Here is a 23,709-nt window from a genome sequence, read left to right as displayed (position 1 = left end):
TATGATAACTTTTCCACTTGATCTAAAAGTGTTATTTTGAGAACAAAATCTAGTTCTGTTATATTCTGTTTTCTGCGGTCATATACTACTCCAGAATAGTTAGTTTCACAGTCCTGTGTAGAACTGAACTTGGTGCAAATTTTGAATTTGAGTCTACAAACATAATGCTGTGGCCTTTGGTTAGAGAATGATAGATAAAATACAGTTCTGATTCCATACTGTGATGATTACGTTTGCTTAGATCACTTGAAAAGCAAATAAAAGTTGAATATCTTTTTTAAAACTCATTTACAAAATACTTATTAGTTTTACTTTTTTCTAATTTTTTAAAAATTATCAAATAATAATTTTTACTTTTTAACACAGGGGTTATAAACACAAAAATGCAGGGTGTGGGGAAGGGGATGACACAGGAGCATAGGTGTTCAGAGAGAGTACAGATATCTTTCAGATCAGGGTATCAGCTGGGTGAAGGTTCAGGGGACAGGTCACTGTGACTCTGCCTACGATTTACTTGTCCTTATCTAAGTTGGTACTATCCATCAAGGCTGCCTATTTACAAGGTCTATGACTACTGGCTGGTAAATTTCCACAAAAGCTGCCTGTTTACAATAGCTTATAGCCATCTGTTTCAGTATTTTTCCACAGAGAACCAAGACTTTGTGTTAGCAGGCATTTATGTCAGGCCTATTGCTGATTTTAGGCTTATGGCTGATTTTAGGCCTTCAGTATATATAAGCTGGGCTGCCCCTGACATCTCCTTTCTTTTCAAGTATAGAAAGGCCATGGTGATTCTAATCTTGCCAAGATTGGGTTAGAGGCCTAACCTCCAGTAATTAAAAAGGACCTTGTAATGGCTCTGGTCCTCTTGTGGTTGTCTAGTGAGCCATGAGGGCCATACCCATCCTAATGTCCTTTTCCTGGAGAGGGGATACTTTTGACATCAACCCCTATGCAGTCAGGCTTGTCCTCTAGGGAACCCAGAAACATATTTTAACTTTTATTTATATTCCCTTGTAATGCTTAGCCTCGCAGCCTAAGCAAGAATTCAGATCGCCAGTCAGAGGGGGTTCTGGATGGCCCCTCTCTGCTTGGTCTAGGGGCAGAAGTCCCCTCTTTTAGGCTGGGTGGAGATGGGATTTGGGAACACCCTAGATAGAATAACAACCTCATCTTGAGTCTCATGGTCCTCCATAGCTAACTTATGATAATGTATCTGAGTAGATTTTGCTATCAGATTATCTATCTGTTGTTTCACAAAGTTAGTTAGCCTATTTAAGGCCCAGGGACCAAAAGAAATAAGCAAAAATAACCCAATTAATGGTCCCAACATGAAAGGAAGTAGGGTTGACAACCATGAGGATGTTGAAAACCAGTTCTTCTACTAGCTCTTATCTTTCTCTTTCTTTCTCCATTTCTTCTCAAGACCTTCTCTGACCTTTTTCATGCTCTTTTTAATCATCTCTGTTTTGTTTATGTAAAAGCCACATTCTTCTTTAAGGGCTATACACAGTCTAAAGCTGTACACAGTCTTTTGTATTGTAAAAGAGTAAATCAAGTCCAATAAAGTCCTTTGCAATTTTTGGAGATCACTTCAGACAGCGAAATGAGGGATTTCTTCAGGTTAGTGATGTCAATCTCTAGCTGTTTGATGTCCTTGTCAATGGCCCACTGAAGGTCTGAGTAGTATAAGTCCAGAGGCCAGCATCAGGATTAGAACTCCTAACAGCAGCCATCATGGGTCATTCATTTTTACCTGGAAAGGAAAAAGAAGGAAATTCTCAGGGAGATTTCTCTTCCCTGGATGTCAATTGTTATTCATGTTATTCATGATTGGGTCTGGTTTTGTGGGGGCATCTATTTCATTAATCTTTTTTGGCGGCCATTAGCTATGCCTTCTGTGGTATCAAACAGGCATATCAATCCTCAGCCCCATATGAGAACTGGGTCCTGGCCATTCCATTTAAGGATAAGAAGGTCCTTCCACATAGCTGTGGCATAGTTTGTATTGGACTCAGCGATACCAGAGGCAGTCAGAGGCAGATTTGCCATGAGCCTTCAGTTTTAGAAAGTTAAAAGTGAACAAGTCATGATGGAGAGTATTTTTGGAAGACTCATTCTGGGGGTAGAGTTTCACCTCTATTGTTTTTAAAGCCAATTTTTCAGGGTTCTTGTAAAATCAGTGCAGAAGCACCAACACCTTCCACACTCAGAGACTCATGAAAACACTAAAGAAATATAAATCTTTATTAATAATCTCTTTTATCAAAGGACCATTATAAAACAGCCAACAATTAATCTACATAGTATATCAATTAATGATAGCTTCTTCTACTTTGTAAAATTACTCCCTTTTTGTCAATTAATTGTTGAGGGAAATTAGATTTGCATCTCTCTTGAGAATATTAAACAGAGACTTAAATTCTTTTGTGAAGAACTTAAAATAAGATCTTAGCCAATAAGCATCTCATGGAAACCTTTGAAAATATTTTGAAATAAGTAAACTATCTAGTTTTTTTTTTTTTTGCCAGACTCATTATCTGTTATTTTTTAAAATTGTATATTTTACGTATTTACCTTTCACTGTTATCTCCTCTTCCATTCTTCCCCCAAAACCCCATATCACATACCCCCTCTTCCTATTTTTATGAAGGTGTGCTCCCACTATTCTCCCAACCCCGCCTCCTTGCTCCCACATTTCCCAACACTAGGGATCTAAATTTTCAAGGACCATGGCCTCCACTGATGCCTAACAAGGCCATCCTCAATTACCTATACAAGTGGAGCCGTGAGTCCCACCCTTTGTGTTCTCAGGCTGGAGGATTAGACCCTGGGAGCTCTGGCTGAGTATTTTGATATTCCTTCTAAGAAATACCAAAGCACCCACACATTAGTCTTCCTTCCTCCTCTTGAGTTTCATGTGGTCTATGCATTGTGTCTTAGGTATTGTGAGCTTTTAGGCTAATATCTATTTATCAGTAAGTGCATACCATGTATGTTCATTTATGATTGGGTTACCTGACTCGGGATGATATTCTCAAGCTCCATCCATTTGCCTAAGAATTTCATTAACTCATTGTTTTTAATAGCTGCTTAGTACTCCATTGTGTAAATGTACCACATTTTCTGTATGCATTTCTCTGTTGAATGACATCTGGGTTCTTTCCAACTTCTGGCTAATATAAATAAGGCTGCTATGAACATAGTGGAGCATGTGTCCCTGTTATATGTTGAAACATCTTTTGGGTATATGCCCAGGAGTTGTATAGCTAGGTCCTCAGGTAACAATATGTTCAATTTTCTGAGGTACCACCAGACTGCTTTCCATAGTGGTAGTACCAGCTTACAATCCCACCAACAATGGTGGAGTGTTCCTCTATCTCCACATCCATGCCAGCATCTGCTGTCACCTGTGTTTTCGAACTTAGATATTCTGACTGGTGTGAGGTAGAATTTCAGTGTTGTTTTCATTTGCATTTCCCTGCTAACTAAGGATCTTGAATACTTCTTTAGGTGCTTCTCAACCATTCGTGTTTCCTCAGTTGAGAATTCTTTATTCAGCTCTGTACCCCATTTTAATAGGGTTATTTGATAGTCTAGAGTCTAATTTCTTCAGTTCTGTGTATACCTTGGAAATTAACTATCAGATGTAGGATTGATAAAGATTGTTCCCAATCTGCTGGTTGCCACTTTATCCTATTGACGGTGTCCTTTGCTTTACAGAAGCTTTGCAGTTTTATGAGGTCCCATTTGTCAATTCTTGATCTTAGAGCATAAGCCATTGGTGTTCTGTTTAGGAACTTTTTCTTTGTGCCCATGGGTTTGAGGCTTTTCCCAATGTTCTCTTCTATTAGTTTCAATGTAGCTGGTTTTATGTGGAGGTTCTTGATCCACTTGGAATTGAGCATTGTACAAGGAGATAAGTATGAATTAATTTGCATTCTTCTACATGCTAACCTCCAGTTGGACCAGCACCATTTGTTGAAAATGCTGTCTTTTTTCTGCTGGATGGTTTTAACTCCTTTGTTTAAGACCAAGTGAACATAGGCATGGGGGTTCATTTCTGGGTCTTCTATTCTATTCCATTGATCCTCCTGCCTGTATCTGTTCCAATACCATGCAGTTTTTAACACTATTGCTTTGTAGTATAGCTTGAAATCAGGAATTGTGATTCCCCCAGTAGGTCTTTTATTGTTGAGAGTAGTTTTTACTATCCTGGATTTTTTGTTATTCCAAATGAATTTTAAGGTTGCTCTTTCTATCTCTGTGAAGAATTAAGTGGGAATTTTGATGGGGATTGCATTAAATCTGTAATTTGCTTTCAACAAGATGACCATTTTTACTCTATTAATCCTGCCAATACATGAGCATGGGTGATCTTTTCATCTTCTGAAATCTGTTTTGATTTCTTTCTTCAGGGGCTTGAAGTTTTTGTCATACAGGCCTTTTACTTGCTTGGTTAGAGTCACACCAAGGTATTTTATATTATTTGTGACTATTGTGAAGGGCGTCACTTCCATAATTTCTTTCTCAGCCAGTATATCTTTTGAGTAGAGGAAGGCTACTGATTTGTTTGAGTTAATTTTATACTCACCCATTTTACTAATTTGTTTATCAGGTTTAGGAGTTCTCTGATGGAAGTTTTGAGGTCACTTAAGTATACTATCATATCATCTGCAAATAGTGAAATTTTGACTTCTTCTTTTCCAATTTTTAATCCCTTTGATCTCCTTTTGTTGCCTAATTACTCTGGCTAGGAATTCCAGTACTGTATTGAATAGGTAGGGGGGGAGTAGGCAGCCTTGTCTAGTACCTGATGTTAGTGGAATTGTTTCAAGTTACTCTCCATTTAGTTTGATGTTGTCTACTGGTTTTCTGTGTACTGCTTTAACAATGTTTAGATATGGACCTTGAATCCCTGATCTTTCCAAGACTTTTATCATGAAGGGGTGTTGAATTTTGTCAAATGGTTTCTCAGCATCTAGTGAGATGATTGTGTGTTTTTTTTTTCTTTGAGTTTGTTTATATAATGGATTACATTGATTGATTTCCATATATTGAACCAACCCTGCATTCCTGGGATAAAGCCTACTTGATCCTGATAGATAATTGTTTTGATGTGTTCTTGGATTCTGTTTGTGAGAATTTTATTGAGTATTTTTTCATTAATATTCAATAGGGAGATTGGTCAATCTACTATAAAAAATGTTAGTTTGAAACTTTGCATACAAGTTTTATTGAGCTTGTATATTTCCATTTTAAACATTAGTTGGAAATTAACAGAACATATCCAAGTGAGCATTTAAATATAGAGTTTTATTAAATTACAGAGCATTCTGTAATATAGAGAGTAATCACATTCAAATGTGATTTTAAATATTACAATTTAATGATGTTATCTTAAAATTTAATAAAGACTGAATTAGGCTAACATCAACATTTTGTTTCAACATGTATGTTGTTATTCAACAAATGCATAAGAGATTAAATGAATATATATGGAAAATATCACTCACAGTGATATCTGGATATTAATATTTTTAAAGAAGATGAATAGTATTTTCATGGTAATTATAAGAAATAATATTTAAATAAGTAGTCTATTTTTTCAAACAGTGGGATGTATACTGAATAAGGATATAATATTCTAAGATTAAGAATATAAAATGTTTTCTTTGAAAAATGTGTTTTTTTATGTTCAAATGTTTATTTCAATTAATATAACACATTTTGTATAAATGTATACTTTTAAATGTAATTTATTTCTTTCAGCATTACCTTATTTGGAAACTTAATAGATATTTGAAAAATGATAACAGTTGCAGAGATGAAGAATCTGGCAAATAATTGTGACCACACTACATACATCAGAATATAAAAGCATTACAGAATGAGGAAACACATTCTCCATAAAATTAGCTCTATTTACTGAATTTTCCCATTACTTAATTTTATCTAGAGGTAATAAGTATAATACTTTTATATTAATTTTCTTAAAGCACATACTCTTAAGCATGCTAGACCAGACATAATTTAGTTACCAAGTGAAACTTATCAACAAAGATATGAGATAAATATCTGCAGTGAGTGATGTTTTCAATTAACTCCTTTGCATTAAAATGCCTTTCTTTTTCTTTTTTTTATTGGTTATTTTATTTATTTACATTTAAATGTTAACCCCATTTTTGGTTTCCCCTCTGAAAATCCCTATCCCACTCCTCTACCCCTGTCTATGAAGGTGCTCCCCCACTCACCCACCCACCCACTCACTTCCATCTCACCACCCTAGCATTCCCCTATGCTGGGGCATCAAGCTTTACAGGACCAATGGCCTCCCCTCCCATTGATGCCAGATAAGTCCATCCTCTGCCAAAGCCTTACCAATAAAGTTGTAGATGCTCACAGCCAACAATCAGACTGAGCATGGGTACCCCAATGAAGAAGTTAGGGGAAGGTCTGAAGGAGATGAAGGGGTTTGCAACCTTATAGGAAGAACAATGATGTCAACCAAACAGGCCCCCAAAGCTCCCACCAACCAAATTATACACATGGAGGGACCTATGGCTTTTTTTCTCTTCTTTTATTGAAACAGACTCTTCTCTCCTACCACAGATTCCCATTCCCCAACTCCTCTGGGTTTTTATCACTTCTGCTTTTTCCCAGATCCATGCCCCATTTGATTTTCCTTCTTAAAAAGAAGAAAGTCAGAGATGGAAGTTGATAGAAAAAGGGAAGAAGGAGAGAAGAGGAAATGGTAGGAGAAGAGAGCTAGGGGTGAAGGGAAGAGGAGAAAGAAAAGGTAATGAAATTCTAACTGAGGGAACTAACAAAGTAAGCAACATAATTTTACAATTATTAGCTGTATATTCACCTTGTAACTTTTCTCATGAATTTTGACCAATCATTAATTCACTTATTAAAACAAAAATTAAGATAAGCAAATGAGAAAGAGGACACCTATCTGACTTAAATTAATATTTTATGATACTAGGTATTATTTTTTAAAACAGAGCCTTCGTGGGTAGAGAAAACTGACCTGGGATTTATGATTAAACTCAGCTTACCTTCAAAACCTTGATTCTCCTGCTTCATTCTCTTGATTATCAATGAGTCACTCTTTTTTAATTAAAATTATTTTAAAATCATTAAATACCAGTTTCTATGTTGCAGACAATGTATTTCTGTTGATAAGTTATACTAAAAACTAGTTACTAAATAGGTACATAAAATGTCCTCTGTATGTGTGGAGATGGCTTATTGGCTAAAGAGCTTTCTGCATGAGTCTATAGACTTGTTGAATACTCAGGTATAAGTCAGGTGCAGCAGTGAACCTTTTGTTTTGCTATGCTACATCAGACAAGAATAAAGTAGAGACTCACTATGCAGTCATAATGATCAATTAATAAACTCCTGGATCAACTGAAAATACTGTCTCAGAAAACAGGATGTGGAGAAAAATGCTATAGTATGATATTATTGTAAATATGGAAATGTTAGAATTTTATATATAATATAGTCTCAGAGAAATAAATTCACATACATTTTTATTCTATATGTTTTTTAAGATTTTTAAAATCTGTATAATAATATTAATCAACATTAAATATTTAAAAATACCAATAAATAAAATATATTTTTTAAAAATTATAACAAATACTTGCAGAGCTCCATGAATTAAAGGCAAGCCTAATCATCACAATGAGTCAGAGCTCACAGGGAGATTTTAACCCTACTTAGAAAAAAATTGTAATTAGTTATACATATCTAAGCATATATAAATAAATATATTGTGCATTATGTAATGAGTAAAATTAATTAGGCGTAGTTGCTCTTGGCTAGTTATTCCCTTTCTCCTGCATCAGAATTTGTCATAAATTCTGTTCTTTTTAATGTATGTTCCCAGTTCTCTTTCAATTTAGAACTATTCCTAAGACTATCCTTAATTACTTAAGTTATATTTCTATTTCAAAGCTCATTTTTTCTTTTATAATTGATCAAAACCACCTATGTGATGTTATTACATCAGAGACTATAAAAGCTTTTACACTGAGAGCTGGATCAATGTTCATGTGAGTATAAAGGGATGGTTTTACCTTATTCTTTAATAAAGATTAGGATACCAACTTCTGGAAGGATTAACTCATTTTTCCAACTTCTCAAACAGCTAGTTTTTTCATAAAGATCAGATTTGGATTGTCATTATAATTTAGTCTGGTTTCTTTTAATTTTATTGGTATGTGTGTGTCTGTAGATTTATATTTTTAAAACCTACTTTAGTAAGTTAATTAAATTCTTCAACTGCCCTTCTAGCCCACCAACCAAAGGAAACAGGAGAAGAAAGGTTTATAAGAAACAGGGGATTTTGATATGTTCAGAAGTAGTTCTTTAGTTTGATTCCAACATTTGTTGTCAGGATATCAGTTCAGTACAAAACAAAAAGCATGAATCAATAGCAGCACTTTAGCCGAATTGGTAAACATCAAACATAAATCAGTAGCAGAATCTCAATCTAGAAGGAACTGCAAGACTTTACTGAATTTGCATGAGTCTGCAGAAGTGGCAAGAAGCAGCCAGAATACCAAGAAAAGTTTGTCAGTGCTTTTTTTCTCTATGAAGACCAGGGAAGCATTGCAATTAACTAAACCAATGCAAGAGCAAATGCTCACTGTCCATTGGGTTATACTTACAACCTGTTCAAACATCATGAGTGCTCAAAAGTATCTGCCTCAGCAAAACATCCTCTCACATGTCTATCTCAGCAAAAGATTCACCCACATATGTGCATCAACAAAACATCCTCTTATAAGACAGCTTCCAGAAAAACATCACGTAACACAACTGAGTTGCCAAAGAAATGAGAAATTTCCACTTTGTGTGTTTGTATATACATGACTGTGGCACCCAGAAAACAAACGTATAGAGTTTCTTCAGTGATAACCTTATTTTTTAAATTATATTTATTTATTAGATATTTTATTTATTTACATTTCAGAGCTCATCAACTTTCCCCATTTTCACCTCTCCCCCAGGAACCTCCTATCCAATTCCTCCCTCCTCCTTTTTGCTTTTATACCATTTTAATTTTATGCAAGTATTAAAGTAAGTACTAGGTTGAGTAACTAGCAATACAAAAGGTGAAAATAGTCAAGGAATAAGTAAACAATAAACACAAACAGTCAAAGAACAAGCAAGGCGATAAACAAAATACTGTGAACACTTCTATGATTACTGTTTCTAAAGGTGTATAGGGATGACCACAATATCTGATACTAATTTCACGTCCTGCCCAAAGTCAATTTTATGCCTAAAGCCTACTGCTTAGTTCTAACCTAATATTTAGATTCCTGTCAGAAATTAATTCTTTGTTCTAGCCTTATGTGAGATTCCTGCCTGAAGCCCATTTTCTTGTCCTTGGCCACAGATTCCTGCCAAGCTGCCCATTGCCTTTTATTTGGCCAGTTTTAGATTCCTGCCAAGCAACACAAAAGCTCTCTGCCTCTCCCCCTTTTTTTATTTCATAAACAAGACTGAGCTTGTCTTAGGACATTCTGACAAGAATGCCTTCCTTACCCATCGTGGAATAAGCATTATCAAAAGCCATGTATTTCTGTCTTAGGCTGGTAAGGCTCTGTACAGAATCTTACCAGTCCTTGGCTTGCTAGCCTGTTAATTTAATAACTCTGCTTAGGGGTCCATTTTCAGGTTCAAGTTACATACAACATGTTGGCTGCCAACATGTTGATTTTGTTAAACACAAGCTTTAACACAAGGGAGGAATAAAAATATTCTCAGGACAAACAGTACTAGAATGATCAAGCTATATATGTCTTTCTTAAAGCTTGACCAAAATAGAAATACTGACCTCAGGCCACGGGTAATTTTATCAGCAGTATCTGCTGTATTAATGCTCAGCAGAACAGCATTCTTTAAATTCACAAGCTCACTATGCTAAGTTAAAACATCCAGATAGGTGTTAGAATTGTGCCAAATACACTGCAAATGTCTTTAAACTTTTTCCTAATTATAATGATTATTATTGTAAATTTTAGAAGTAACACAAATCCAATGGTATTTGGCATGACACTCAAGATGGCTCCTTACTCTTGAACTCTGAACCACCTTCCAGTAATTTGAATAGGATAAAGAACAACAATCCATTGTACCAAACACCCATCTAAATTCTATTATATACTCAACATGTAAGAATTTTTTTTCTAAGTGATTAACAAAAGTAGCTATCTTAACTTCTTGTGTCAAAGCAATTGCAGAAGCAGTGGTGCTAGGAATTAATGAAATTAAAGCTGTTATACCAGCTATAATAAAGCCCACTTCACTCTTGCTTCTGCGTAAAGCCTGACTCACTTCTTCCTGTACTTGCAAGCTTTTTTTCTGAATACCAAGGTTCTGTAATACTCAGGACAATAAAACAAAAGCTAGTTGATAGCCCTCCTTAACAGACATGCCACACTAGTTTCAACACACTAACACAAAGAGAAAGTGTACAATCAATGCAACTTACATTAAATACTGTAAAAGTTATAAAAATAATTTTAACTTGATAATTAAAAGAGCCTTAACACATGTACTAACACTTGTTTCAAATCCAGATCCTTCCAAACTTTATCTCTTGTTAAAATAACATCATAGAGAACTGCAGCCAACTTCTAAATATGTCTCTGAAAGTATCCAGAACCAGCCTTCCTAATGAAGACTATTATTTCCATTTTTTTCTAGACTAGTTCATGATTTAGTCCGAACAACTTGTCACATTTAAGAAAAATACAAGAGTCATTATAACTTCTTTTTTTGATTCTCTATTTCACAGGGTCTAAAAACATGAGACAAGGCAGATTTTCCCATCTGGGATATAGGCAAGCAAACGTGGGTCAGGAACATACATCCAATACAGCTTCTCAGTCACCATTGTCAGGGCACTCAGCAAGCTCACAGGTCAGCATCATCCTTTGTCCTGGCATCAGCTTGTCTCACCCATCACTCTGGCAGCCAGCATGCTCCTTCAATATCCTAAGTTCCTGGGCATGTTAGATCTCCTGGGTATCCAGCTTCTTCTGGGTGTTCTGGGATTGGGTGCTGAGCTGGGGATCTAGGTCTGCTCAGGGCACCAGCACAGACTAGAGGACAAGTAATAATTTCTAGGTTCTATATCATCATAATTTTTAACTTAAATACATAAAACCTAAGATCTAGCATATTTTTCAAACAATTTATCTATACCTGTATTAAAAACATAAATTATGTAGTTTATTCTTTTGATAGGCATTGAGCTTTTTACTATTGGTATCATAGTGTACAATTTACTGTTCCAAGCAGGAACTTAGAAGTCACTTATTTAATATGATAAGCTAATTTCAATAAGTCAATATGAAACAAACAGAAGCTACATGGAACTGTTTATAACATAGACATGATGTTTATAACAAAATCACTCATTTACTTTGTAGCAGAGATACATCATTGTATTATTAATAAATAGAATGTGTAATGCAAGTGCCATGTACATTCATTTTTTTCTATATAAGATATTAACTGGAGCTGACTTACAAACATATTAATGTGATAGCTATAGTGTGATATTTCATGCAAAGTATGATCAGATAAAATCTTGGGAGCAATTAACCTCAGAAATTATATATTCCTTTAATATATTTGCTTAACGGTTTGCTGTCAAAAGTATTATCAAGTAATCATAGAAGAACTCCCACACAATAGAGACTGTATCTAATAATCATTAGAAGGGGTCTGACACTTTCATGAAATTCACTCATAAGACCATTACTCTATTAATGCATATGTCATTTTATTTTTAATTATGAAACTCAATTATATTTATTGTTCTTTTATATTTAAAAAAAGCTATGTAACACATAAAATGGGGTGAAGAAGCTTTAATGAAACCCATTCATATGACAACAAGCATTGTCTTATAAGGTTTATTGTAAAATAAAACTTTTAGACATTTTTTTCTCAAGTTATTGTTCATTAATTTCTAATTACATCTCTCTGGTAACAATGACAACTCATACTATCACACAGCATAACACCTTAATCCCTGGCTTATATTTTCCTTTAATTTAGTCATACCAAATTTCATATAGAAATTCAGTATTTTTTTTTAAATTATTTTGAGTTCAAATGTGTGGACTATTCTGATTTCTGCCTTATTCAATTTTTGTTAATGTAGTTCTCTAAGTACAGATGATTTGTTTTCAAATAACAGAATTTTATGTGCTCTTGAACTGGCTATACTAAGAATTTCTTAGAATATTTATAGTAAGTAAACTAAGTAATTATGTTATAAATTCTAATTCTCTCATATGCCTACATACACAAAGTTTTAGGCTAAAGATGGGGGACTTGTGTTAGCAAGAGATTCAGTTACATTGAAAGAGACATAGCTAACTATGAATGAACAGTGCTTATAACAGAGAAGTGTTATTAAAAGAAGAAATATGTTTTTCTGACAAAAGAGTCTAGACAATAGTTTGTTATTTTTTTTCACTGGAGTGAAAGGATACATAATATTGAATTAAATTTTTTCACTATTGAATTTCTTTCAACTATTGACTCAAATATGGAAAAAATAGATTAAATTGAAATGAGCATTGATTCATCTCTTTTATAACAGAAAGTGCATTTTGTTAATAAATATTTAAACAATTTTATAAGAATTTGTGGGAACTTATATTATTTTTTTATGATATTTATAAAAAACAGAGGCCAAGTAAAACCAAGATTTAAGCTATTCTTATCAAATTATGAATATTTTAAGAAATAATTATTATACACTTGTAATATTCAATATTTGTTTCAATTTCTACATCTTAATTTCATCTAGTCTGAATATTTCTAAATTTTTCTAAAATATACTTTCCTTAGAGTACCAAGCTTAGCATGCATGAATGTTTTAAGAATCATTATCAGTAAAATAAAACAAAAAATTGTACTGTATTTATTAGTCTGGGTTTTTTATTATTGTTGCTATTGTTGTTTTAATTGTTATTTTGGTTTTTGGTTTGTTTCTTTGTTTTTTCTTGTTTGTGTGTTTGTTTGTTTGTTTTTTCCAGACTTCAGTTTCTGTGTGTAGTCCTCGAACTCACTGAAATCTCCCCTATTCTGCCTCCCAGGTATTACTTTGATTAGATATGTGTACCACCATTCCCTGACCACATTTGTGTGTTTTAAGTTAGCTTATAGTTCTAGTGTATTTTGTAAATTTTAGGAATGAAGATAGAATCTTGCATTGATGCAAATAATATTACTTTAAATGTTGTATTTATAATATTTCATCCTTTATATATTGTTATAATATAAGGGAAAATATTTCATTATTCTGACAGAAGTAATTATTGACATATAAGCAGCTAGTTTGTAAATTGTTCAGTGGATATGAAAGGATTTTAGAAAATCTATAATACAGACACATAATATAATGTCTTCTATGTTATACTAACAGTAGAAATTTAAGCACAGTGCAGAGGTGAAGTTGAAAACAGTTACTGTAGGAATTTTAAATTAATATATCTATTTAGAACAAGGACCTTTTACCATGTAAGTATTATATTACTTATCTGCTGATGAAAACTATAAAATTTATTACTTTGATAATGGATTTTTCACTTCTTAGTATGACTATTTTAATGAAAAAATATAAAAGTTTGCTCAATGAATGGTTGAATTATCAAAAGTTTTCTGTTTAAAGTTAAGTTTCAAAATTTTTCTGACAGTTGTATTTGGTTAGGTAAGGTACGATATTTTCAAAATAAAGACCTACATTTTATGGCTTAAATTCAGAAATTATATGAATTTATATTAGCTCAGGTAATTGAAAATGCATTCTCAAAGTATTTTGTCAAACTTAATACTTAGGTCATATCCATTCCTGTTTCCATCTTCAAATTCTAGCAGTCTACCAACAAAATCAACTCTGTTTCTCTTGTCAGAGAAATCAATGTGGCCCCACTAGTATCTTCCTTGTTACTTAGATGCTCTGGGTCTGTAGTTTGTAGCATATTTACCCTTTACATAACAGATAATATATACTTATAAATAAGTAGTATAAGAAAGACGATTGTTGTCTTTTGGGGTCTGGCTTGTGTCAGGATGATTTTTTTCTAGTTCCATTCATTTGTCTGCGAATTGCTTGATGTCCTTGTTTTTAATAGCTGTATAGTATTTCTTTCATTGTGTAATTGTTCAACATTTTCTTTATCCATTCTTCAATTAAAGGGCATCTGGGTTGTTTTCTAGTTTCTGGCTACTATAGATTAAAGCTTCAATGAACATTATGGAGTGAGTATGTTGTGTTAGTATAGAGCATCCTTTGAGCAAATGACCAAATGTGTTGTAGTTTGACTTTGAGTAATATTTATTCTTAGTCTTCTGAGGAACTATCATAGTGATTTCCATAGAGATTATACAAATTTGCTAGCATACCAGCAATAGAGGAGTGTTTCCCCTTATTTCATGTGCTAACATGAGCTAACATTTGTTATATATCATCCATTTTGATATAAGTAAGATGGAATCTCAAAATAGTTTTGATTTTCATTTCTCACATGCTTAAAAATATTGAACATTTCTTTAAGCGCTCTCTGTTAAAATTTGTACCCAAATATAAATTGAATTAATTGTCTTCTCAATATTTAGGTTTTTTAAGTTATTTACATATTTTGAACAATAGCCCTCAATTGGATATGGAGAAAGTGAAAATATTTTCAATTTCTGAAGCCTTGCATTTGCTCTTGACAACAATGTAGATGTCTTCAACCTCTATACCACTTTTTTTGATACAGCCCTTTTCACAAAGTTAAATCTGAAAAGATATAATTATAGAAAGTCATCTGTCAGTTGTCTTATCCATTTTCTACTTTTAGAGTCTTAAAATTTTCATTGTGGAAATACATTACTCCTTAATATATTTATTTTTTTCCTAAATTTCTTTGAAAGTTATTATGAAAAGGATATTTCACTTAATTACTTTCTTGCTACATTTGGAATTCATAGAGAGAAATGTTACCTTTTAATAGTTTTAATCTTTTAAATTTGCTAAAGGTTCTGATCATATTTTAATTTTTCTGATTGAATACATAAGCTACTTTAGATCTCTAAATGTGCAATTTATACATAAGAATGCTTTCACTACTTTTTTTAATGTGTGCATTCCTTTGTATTTTTAACTACCTAAGACTTAGAGCACACTACTGAACAGCAGTGGAGCAAATAGATATCCTTCAATCAATTTGCAGTGTAGAGAGGAAGTTTTAAGATTTTCCTAATTTTTTATATACTTGGTTGATGTTTTGATTGATAAGATTCTAGTGTCTTTATATTGTATGTATTGAATTCCAGGAATCAATGTTTTAGGTCTCTTTAAAAGTTTGATATAATGGAATAGTGTATCACTCCAGGCCTAGTAGAGAATACTTTACCTACCAATTTAGTCATATTGTTTTGCATGTATTTATTTAATTATTTATCTTTCTGATTTAATTTTGTAGGTCATTTGTATTTGTGAGTTTGTTCAGTTACTAAAGATTTTTATGTTTGAAGCACATATGTATTTTAAGTATGCTATAATGTCCTGTTCAATTTCAGTGCATTGTTTGATGATAACATCTTGGTTTTTTCTCCAATATCATTAATAAATTATCTTTAAATTAATCAGTTTGGCTAAAGACTAGTCATTTTCTTTTCTGAGAAAAATTTTTATTTGATTGATTGTATGATTTACTATTTTAATCTCTTTTATAATTTTTTCTTATTCCTTAAAGCTGGCTACAAAAACATTTATGTTTGATTTACTTTTATATGTTAAGAAAGGTGAATAATAAGTTAATTGATGTTTCTCTGAAAGTTCTCAGATATAATAATTTCAAGATATAAATTGTTCATTTCTAAGTATATCCCTTAGTTTATTGTTTTTTAATTTGTGGAGTTGACATGGTTGCTATTGAAGTAATTTTTTAGCTTAATTTGTTCCCATCAGATAAAATATAAAAAAAAATTATGTATATTTTATTTTTTTCTAATCTGCCTTTGTACCATTTTAATTACATGCAAATATTAAGGTCAGTTCTAGGTTGAGAAACTAGCAATACAATAGATGCAAATAGTCAAGGAACAAGCAAGACAAAAAATACAAATAATCAAAATACAAGCAAGGCAATAACCAAAGTTCTGTGATCACACCTGGGATCACAATTTCTAATGGTTTATCAGGAAGACCAAAATATCTGAGCCTACTTTCCTGTCCTAGTCCAAAGACATTTTTATGCTTGAAGCCCACTTCTTTCTTCTAGCCTAAAACTTAGATTCCTGACTGAAATTACTTCTTTGTTCTAGCCTAAAGTCAAATTCCTGCCTGAAGCCCATTTCCTTGTCCTTGGCCCATGTTAGATTCTGGCCATGCAACCCCAAAAGCTCTCTGTCTCTCCCCCTTTTTTCTATTTCATAAACAATACTGAGCTTGTCTTAGGTAGTTCTGACAAGAATGCCTTCCTTACTCATCATGGAATATGCATTAGCAAAAGCCATGCACTTAAATTTTAGGTTAGCAAGGCTTTGTGCAGAATCTTACCTATCTTTGGCTTGCCATCCTGTTAAATTAATAACTCTGTCATTTGAAAGCCACATACTTTTGCCACCAACATGTTGATGTTGTTAAAGACAAGCTTTAACAGGATGGGCAAGAATAAAATATTCCCAGGACAAAAATGGCTAGCATGATCAAGCTATATATGCCATTCTTGAAGCTTGACCAAAGTGGAAATACTGACCTCAGGCCATGGATAATTTTATTAGCAGTATCTGAAGCATCAAGACTCAGCAGAGTAGCATAGTGAGATTACATTTCAGTTTTTAAATTTTAATTTAAATTTTTTTACTTCTTTACATTCTACTCACTGCCCCCTCCCAGGTATCCCCTTCCACAATCCTTTCCCATTTCTTCTCCCCTTCCCCTCTGAGTGGGTAAGGCCATCCTAGGTATCCTCTTCCCTTCCTGACATTTTAAGCCTCAGAGCTGCTAGGAGCATCCTTTCACACTGAAGCTAGACAAGACAGCTCAGGTAATGTACAGGCAATGGCTTTTTGGATAGCCTCAGTTCCAGTTGTTCAGGACACACACATAAAGGCCAAGCTACACATTTGCTTCATATGAGCAGGAAGGCCTAGTCCCAGACTGTGTATGTTCTATGTTTGGTGGTTCAGACTCTGAGATCCCCAAGGGTTCAGATTAGTTGACTCAGTTGGTCTTCTTGTGGCATTCTTATCCCCTTCAGATCCTGCAATCCTTCCTCCTATTTTTCCATAAGAGTCCCCAAGCTGAATCCACTATTTAGCTGTGGGTGTCTGTATCTGTCTGAATAAGCTGGTGGGTGGTGCTCTACAGGTGCATGCTCCTATCTGCAAGCATAACAGAGTATTGCTTGCAGATATCAGGAATCGCTACTTGCCCATGGAATGGGTCTCAAGTTGAGCCAGTTATTTGTTGACCATTCCCTTGGTTTCTGTTTCCTCTCCAATCCCTACATTACTTGTAGACAGGATAAATTTGGGGTTGAAAGTTTTGTGGGTAGGATGGTTTCTCCATTGCTCCACTGGGGTTCTTATTTGGCTACAGGAGGTGGCTTGTTTAGGTTCTATATCCCCAATGTAGTGAGTCACAGCTAAGGTCATCCCATTGATTCTTGGGAGCCTCCCTTATTTCAGGTCCCTTTGTTGTCCTGGAGATTTCCTCTGAAGTAAATTTTTAGCTTACTCTGATCCTGTGGTGGATAGCCCTAGCCTCTTGTTGTCATGGTAACTCCACTCCTGGGAGTGGCTGCGAAGGAAGAGTGAATATTGTAAACCTTCTGTCCAATCAAATTTGTTAAATAAAGGCTACAGCCAGTGATTGGGCAGTAGAAGAGGAGTGGGGGGAACCAACCAAACAAACAAACCTTACAAGGTGATAAAGATTTAAATAGTCCTAGGAAATTGACTCCTGATGCTGAGAAGGAGTTAGCCTTGGTAGAAAGAAAACTGGAGGATACACATCTAGATCGTATTGAGCCAAAAATGGCCTGCATCTTAGTTATTTTACCTTCTACTCACTCTCCTACTGGAATTTTTATGCAGAGAGAAGATTATATTATAGAGTGGATATTTTTAGCCCATAAACAGAGTAAAAAGTTAAAAACCTACGTTGAGAAGGTTTCTGAATTAATACTGAAAGGAAAAATGAGACTTAGACAATTAGTTGGAATGGACCCAGCTGAAATTGTTGTACCTTTTACTAATGCAGAAATTACCTCGTTATGGGCACAAGATGAACATTGGCAAAGAGCATGTAGTAACTTTTTGGGAGAGATTACCAACAAATATCCTAAAAGCAAGCGGCTTCAGTTCATAAAAAGAACTAATTGGATTATCCCTCGTATTTTAAAAGGAACTCCGATATCTGGAGCCCCTACATTTTACACTGATGCTAGTAAATCAGGAAAGGCAGGATATAAATCAGAAGACATAAGTAAGGTGGATGAGAGTCCCTATAAGTCAGTTCAAAAATCTGAATTATACGCAATAATCATGATATTGTCAGATTTTCAAGAATCCCTTAATATAGTAACTGACTCTCAATATGCCGAAAGGGTTGTTTTACACATAGAGACTGCTGAACTTATTCAAGATAATTCTGAATTGACCTCATTATTTTTTCAACAAATTATTAGAAATAGAAGTAACCCCATATATATAACACACATAAGATCCCATACAGGTCTGCCAGGCCCTCTAGCACAAGGTAATAATGATATCGACCAGCTATTGATAGGAAGCGTGCTAGAGGCTTCAGAATTTCATAAAAAACATCATGTTAATAGCAACGGTTTAAAGAAAGGTTTCTCTATTACTTGGCAACAAGCCAAGGAAATTGTGAGGCAATGCCCTACTTGCTCATTATATAACCAAACTCCATTGCCTACAGGAACTAACCCTAAGGGTACTCAAAGAAATGACATTTGGCAAATGGATGTCTTTCATTTTACAGAGTTTGGCAAACTGAAATATGTGCACCATACTATAGACACATATTCAGGATTTCAATGGGCAACTGCATTAGCATCAGAAAAGGCTGATTCTGTAATTACACATTTGTTAGAAGTCATGGCCATTATGGGAATACCCATACAAATTAAAACAGACAATGGTCCAGCATATACCTCTAATAAGATGGAGAAGTTTTTTACATATTATAATATAAAACATGTTACAGGCATATCACATAATCCTACGGGACAAGCAGTTGTGGAGAGATCCAATCGAACTCTAAAGGAGATGCTTAATAGGCAAAAGGGATCAATAAGAACCCCCAAAGATAGATTACATAGTGCTTTATTAACTCTAAATTTTTTAAATGCTAATGAACAAAACTCCACAGCTGCTGAGAGACATTGGACTGTGGAAAAAACTTCTGAACTAAATCAACCTGTTTATATTAAGGATATTATGACGTCAGAATGGAAAGTGGGAAATGTATTACGCTGGGGGAGAGGTTATGTTTATGTTTCCACAAGAAAAGAAAAGCTGTGGGTTCCTTCCAAAATGATAAAGATCAGAAATGACAAAGGGAGACCCCCTGAAGCACTAGTCGACACAGAAGAAAAGGGAGACTAACTCAACCAACCAAATGGGTGATGTATATATGGTGTTATGTCTCTTATATGGACTTAACTGGCTGGGACTAAAATGTCAATACAAAGCCAAGAACATTTAATTGGGTAATAATTTCTCATGACTTAATACATGCCATCCTTTATGAGGGCAAGTATATAAGTTATATATAGTTTGATTAAGTAATCAAACTAACCTGAAGAGGGCAGTGGCCTTTCTTTATTGATCTTCATTGACAAAGCTGTGTGCCCTACATGTTCCACGTGAATGTTTTTATAAAACTACCTGTTGCTTTTAAGTTTTATATGTTACAGGATGAAAGAAGAGAAACTCAGCCCTAGCATGATTTATACTCGGGGATTCTGAGTCTCTAGGACCTCCTATTCCAGCTTCGTGCTTGATTCTACTGCAACTGCATCGAAGCCGCTTCTTTTAAGGACTTGCTTCCAGAACTTTTCCAGAATATCTAGCTTGCCTGTCCAACCTTTCTGACTGTAACAGTTATGGTGTCAGCTTTGCTATGAACTTTCTCAGTACACAGTGACTTCAAGGCAAATGATGCCAGCTAGCTCTCCTTTGACTAAGCCAATTTTCCTGTTTCTCTTTGGGCCCCCAGATGGGAATTCTTTGCCCCAATTCAGCTGGAAGCAGACAAAATGAGATCATCTCCCCAGTTCCTTATGTTGGGGTGGATGGTTCTGGTTACTTTGTAAATTATACATGTGTTGTAATTTAAGGAATACTTTACAAATGTAGCTTCAGACAGGAAGGGAATTAGAGAGCTCAATCTCAGGAATTAAGTGGGATTAATATATTACTCTCATGTAGGCATTGTACCTATATATCTTATTTAGAAATACAAGGCTTAGACCCAGTCCTTTTTAATAATAAAAAAAAAATTAGTGGAAAGGAATTAACAGACAACTGTTCAGATTGCCTTACATAGTTGATTTTCAAAAACGTCAGAAATCCATAGAATTGACATTACAAACATTCTTATATAAACATTTATTTTATTGGAGACCTATCTGATCCTGACAGCTTCCCAGTCTTGGATTCTAAGAAGAAATTGAGCATCTTTGGAGTTACACCAGTTGTGGTATGACAGCCACTAGGCAAGAATTGCCTCTTTTAATCTACAGACAAAATAGTGTGCAAAAAAGAAACACACTTGCAGAATAGTCGACTGATTATATCTGCCAAGACAGAGTAATCAGCCCTTAGTAATTCTGCATTACTAGGTCTGTCAGATGATTCCTGGGCCAGAAGGCTGAAGACCAGATGCTCCAACGTTTTGAAATAAGGAACTGTCTAGATGTTCAATGGTCTATTTAAATTGGCTGAGTTTTAGAAGCCACGCTTTGTGCTTCCCATATCTTTAATTAACTAGTCATCCTGGATTTCTGATGGGGTTGAAGATTTATAATCTCACAGCCAACCCAGGCTATTTACTTTGAGAAGATGATTTTCAGATGCTATTCATTTTGAAGACAGGACATAAGCCAGGTTCAGAACTAAGTTTTTTAATTGAGAGAGATGGCAAAGGTTCTATTTAGTTAACAAAAATGATGGACTGGGTGTTAGGTTTATCTTGTACTTTAACAAACACAACATGGTAATATAGTTAGTGTTCAATTAATATGTGAAAAGAAAAAAAAATTTTATTATTGGACAAAAAGGGGGAAATGTGGTGGATAGCTCTAGCCTCTTGTTGTCATGGTAACTCCACTCCTGGGAGGGGCTGCGAAGGAGGAGTGAATCTTGTAAACCTTCTGTCCAATCAAATTTGTTAAATAAAGGCTACAGCCAGTGATTGGGCAGTAGAAGAGGAGTGGGAGGAGCCAGAGGAGGGGAGAGAGGGCGGCCCGAGGTTGGCAGTTGGTTGAAGCTAGAGGGCAGTTGGTGGAGAGAGAGAAGACGAAGAAGACCTAGGAAACTGCAAGTTGTTAAGAGCTCTCTTAGCCAGGGAATAGTGTAGTTTAATGGTAAATCTGCCCAATCTAGGCATGCAGCATTCATTTGATACTTATTGACTTGTGTCTTTTCTTCTATGGACTTCCAATGTGCGAGAGATTTACTGCAACATGTTCCTATCTGATAAAATGCAAAAAAAAAAAAAAAAAAAAAATGAAAACAATTATGATCTTAACAATTTTGGGTCCATAACAAAATTAATTTCAGAAAAGTTTCCATGAACTGCTGATAAAATTTTAAATGTCTCTTACTTCTAAATAGAATATTCTAATAATAGCCACTAAATCTAGGCTTATTATTTTATAATTAGTTTCTTTGTTGACCTTTCCAGTATAATACCAATAAATGAAAAAATGGTTTTTGGGGATAATCACTATTGAGGATTAGGACTATTAAGGTTTTTCATAGTTATTGTATTAAATTAGAAGATATAAGATTTGGTAAATATATATTTATAAATTTTGCTTATTATTGAGGAATAGTCCCACTTATGATATTTAATAGCACATGTATGACAGATTTAGATTTGAAATTTGCTTTATCAGCTATGAAAATTGAGGTCTACTTGATTACAGCTTTTATTAAATAAATAGGGGATTTTCAATATTTCAAATCCATTTCTATACGTCATTACCTGTGAGCTATATATTTTTGGAGAAAATAAATCTGTGGTTTTGGTTTGATTTATTTGTTTTTTGACCACATTTGTTTGTGTGGTTTCTATTGAAGTCATTTTTTAACTTGATCTGTTCCCATCTGATAGAATATAAAAATAATTTTCACATTTTTAAATTTAATTTTTTTACTACTTTACATCCCGCTCACCCCCAATTAACTAGAGAATGTCAACATTTTACATTATGATTGAAAGATGTTCTCTATTTCCTGTTTGTGTGTTATTTTTTCTGGTTGCATATGCTTCTGAAAAAGAGATGTAGAAGTCAGAACTGTTATCTTTTTCAATAGAAATGGTATTAAAATCTTATAAGAAATTTGTGGCAATAGAAAATAGAATCAGTATGGCAGATTCCTTCCTTGTACTCCCTTCTCCTCCTCCTTCTTTATTCTTCTCCTTGTGCTCCTGATTCTTCCCCTTCTTTTCTTTTTTTCCCCTCTATTAACAATAAAATATGAAAGAATATCATAGTGTTCCCTGGCTAAGTGAGGGCTTCAGTATAGTGGGGCTTCTGAATTCTTTTTGTTTTGAGGTTTCTATTTCTTTCTGTAAATATGAGATAATAATTCTATGAATTATTATTTCAGGTAACTGTCTTTTTTGTGTTTATTTCAGTTCTTTATATTGTATATATTGTAGCATTTGTTGCTCATTTCTCTGAATTCTTTGGAATTTAGAGTTATAATCATTTTTTTCTTTATGTCTATCTCAATGTACTACCATTTTCTTATTTTTCTTTATTCAAGCAATTCAATCTACTGATTTGATAGTCTTATTAATGTACCTAATTAACATTACCCTCTAAATAGTCACTAATTCTTTATGTGAGTAGCACTCAGAAATCCACTTTTCTTTCAGTCAGTATCTTTTTAAATGCAAACTATAATCTTTTATAGCCATCCTTGGTGTGGGGATGATGTGGTTTCTCCTTCTACTTGAATTTATATGCATCACCTTTTTGGAATGGGTCTGCTTATCTCAGAAATCCAAGTGAACTTAGTCAATGTGCTCATCTCTAAGCAAAGAATTTGTGTGACTGAGTTTAATTCTTTGCTAGTATCCATGACATGAGGCCTCCAGCAGAATCACTGAAGGCTTGTCTCTTGTTTAGTTAGAAAAATTTCTGTATACACAAAAAGTTCTGTGACTGAGGCTTTTAATAGTGTAGAAGTCTTGCCTACCTGCTTGGATACTGAACTGGCTTTCTACAGGTTAAGTCTGCTCTGAGCTATATATCATACTTCTAATGACTTTTATCATAAAATAAGTTAAGGAATTTGAATATTCAGTTATTAAGTTAAGGTAATATTACTGTTTCTTCCAAGTTCCTTAACTCATTTTATCATAAAACTCACTAGTACATCTGATATGAATGTTTGTATATTTTC

This window comes from Arvicanthis niloticus, chromosome 3, assembly GCF_011762505.2.
Source record: "Arvicanthis niloticus isolate mArvNil1 chromosome 3, mArvNil1.pat.X, whole genome shotgun sequence".
In the NCBI taxonomy this organism is placed as follows: domain Eukaryota; kingdom Metazoa; phylum Chordata; class Mammalia; order Rodentia; family Muridae; genus Arvicanthis; species Arvicanthis niloticus.
This window is presented reverse-complemented; position numbering follows the sequence as displayed.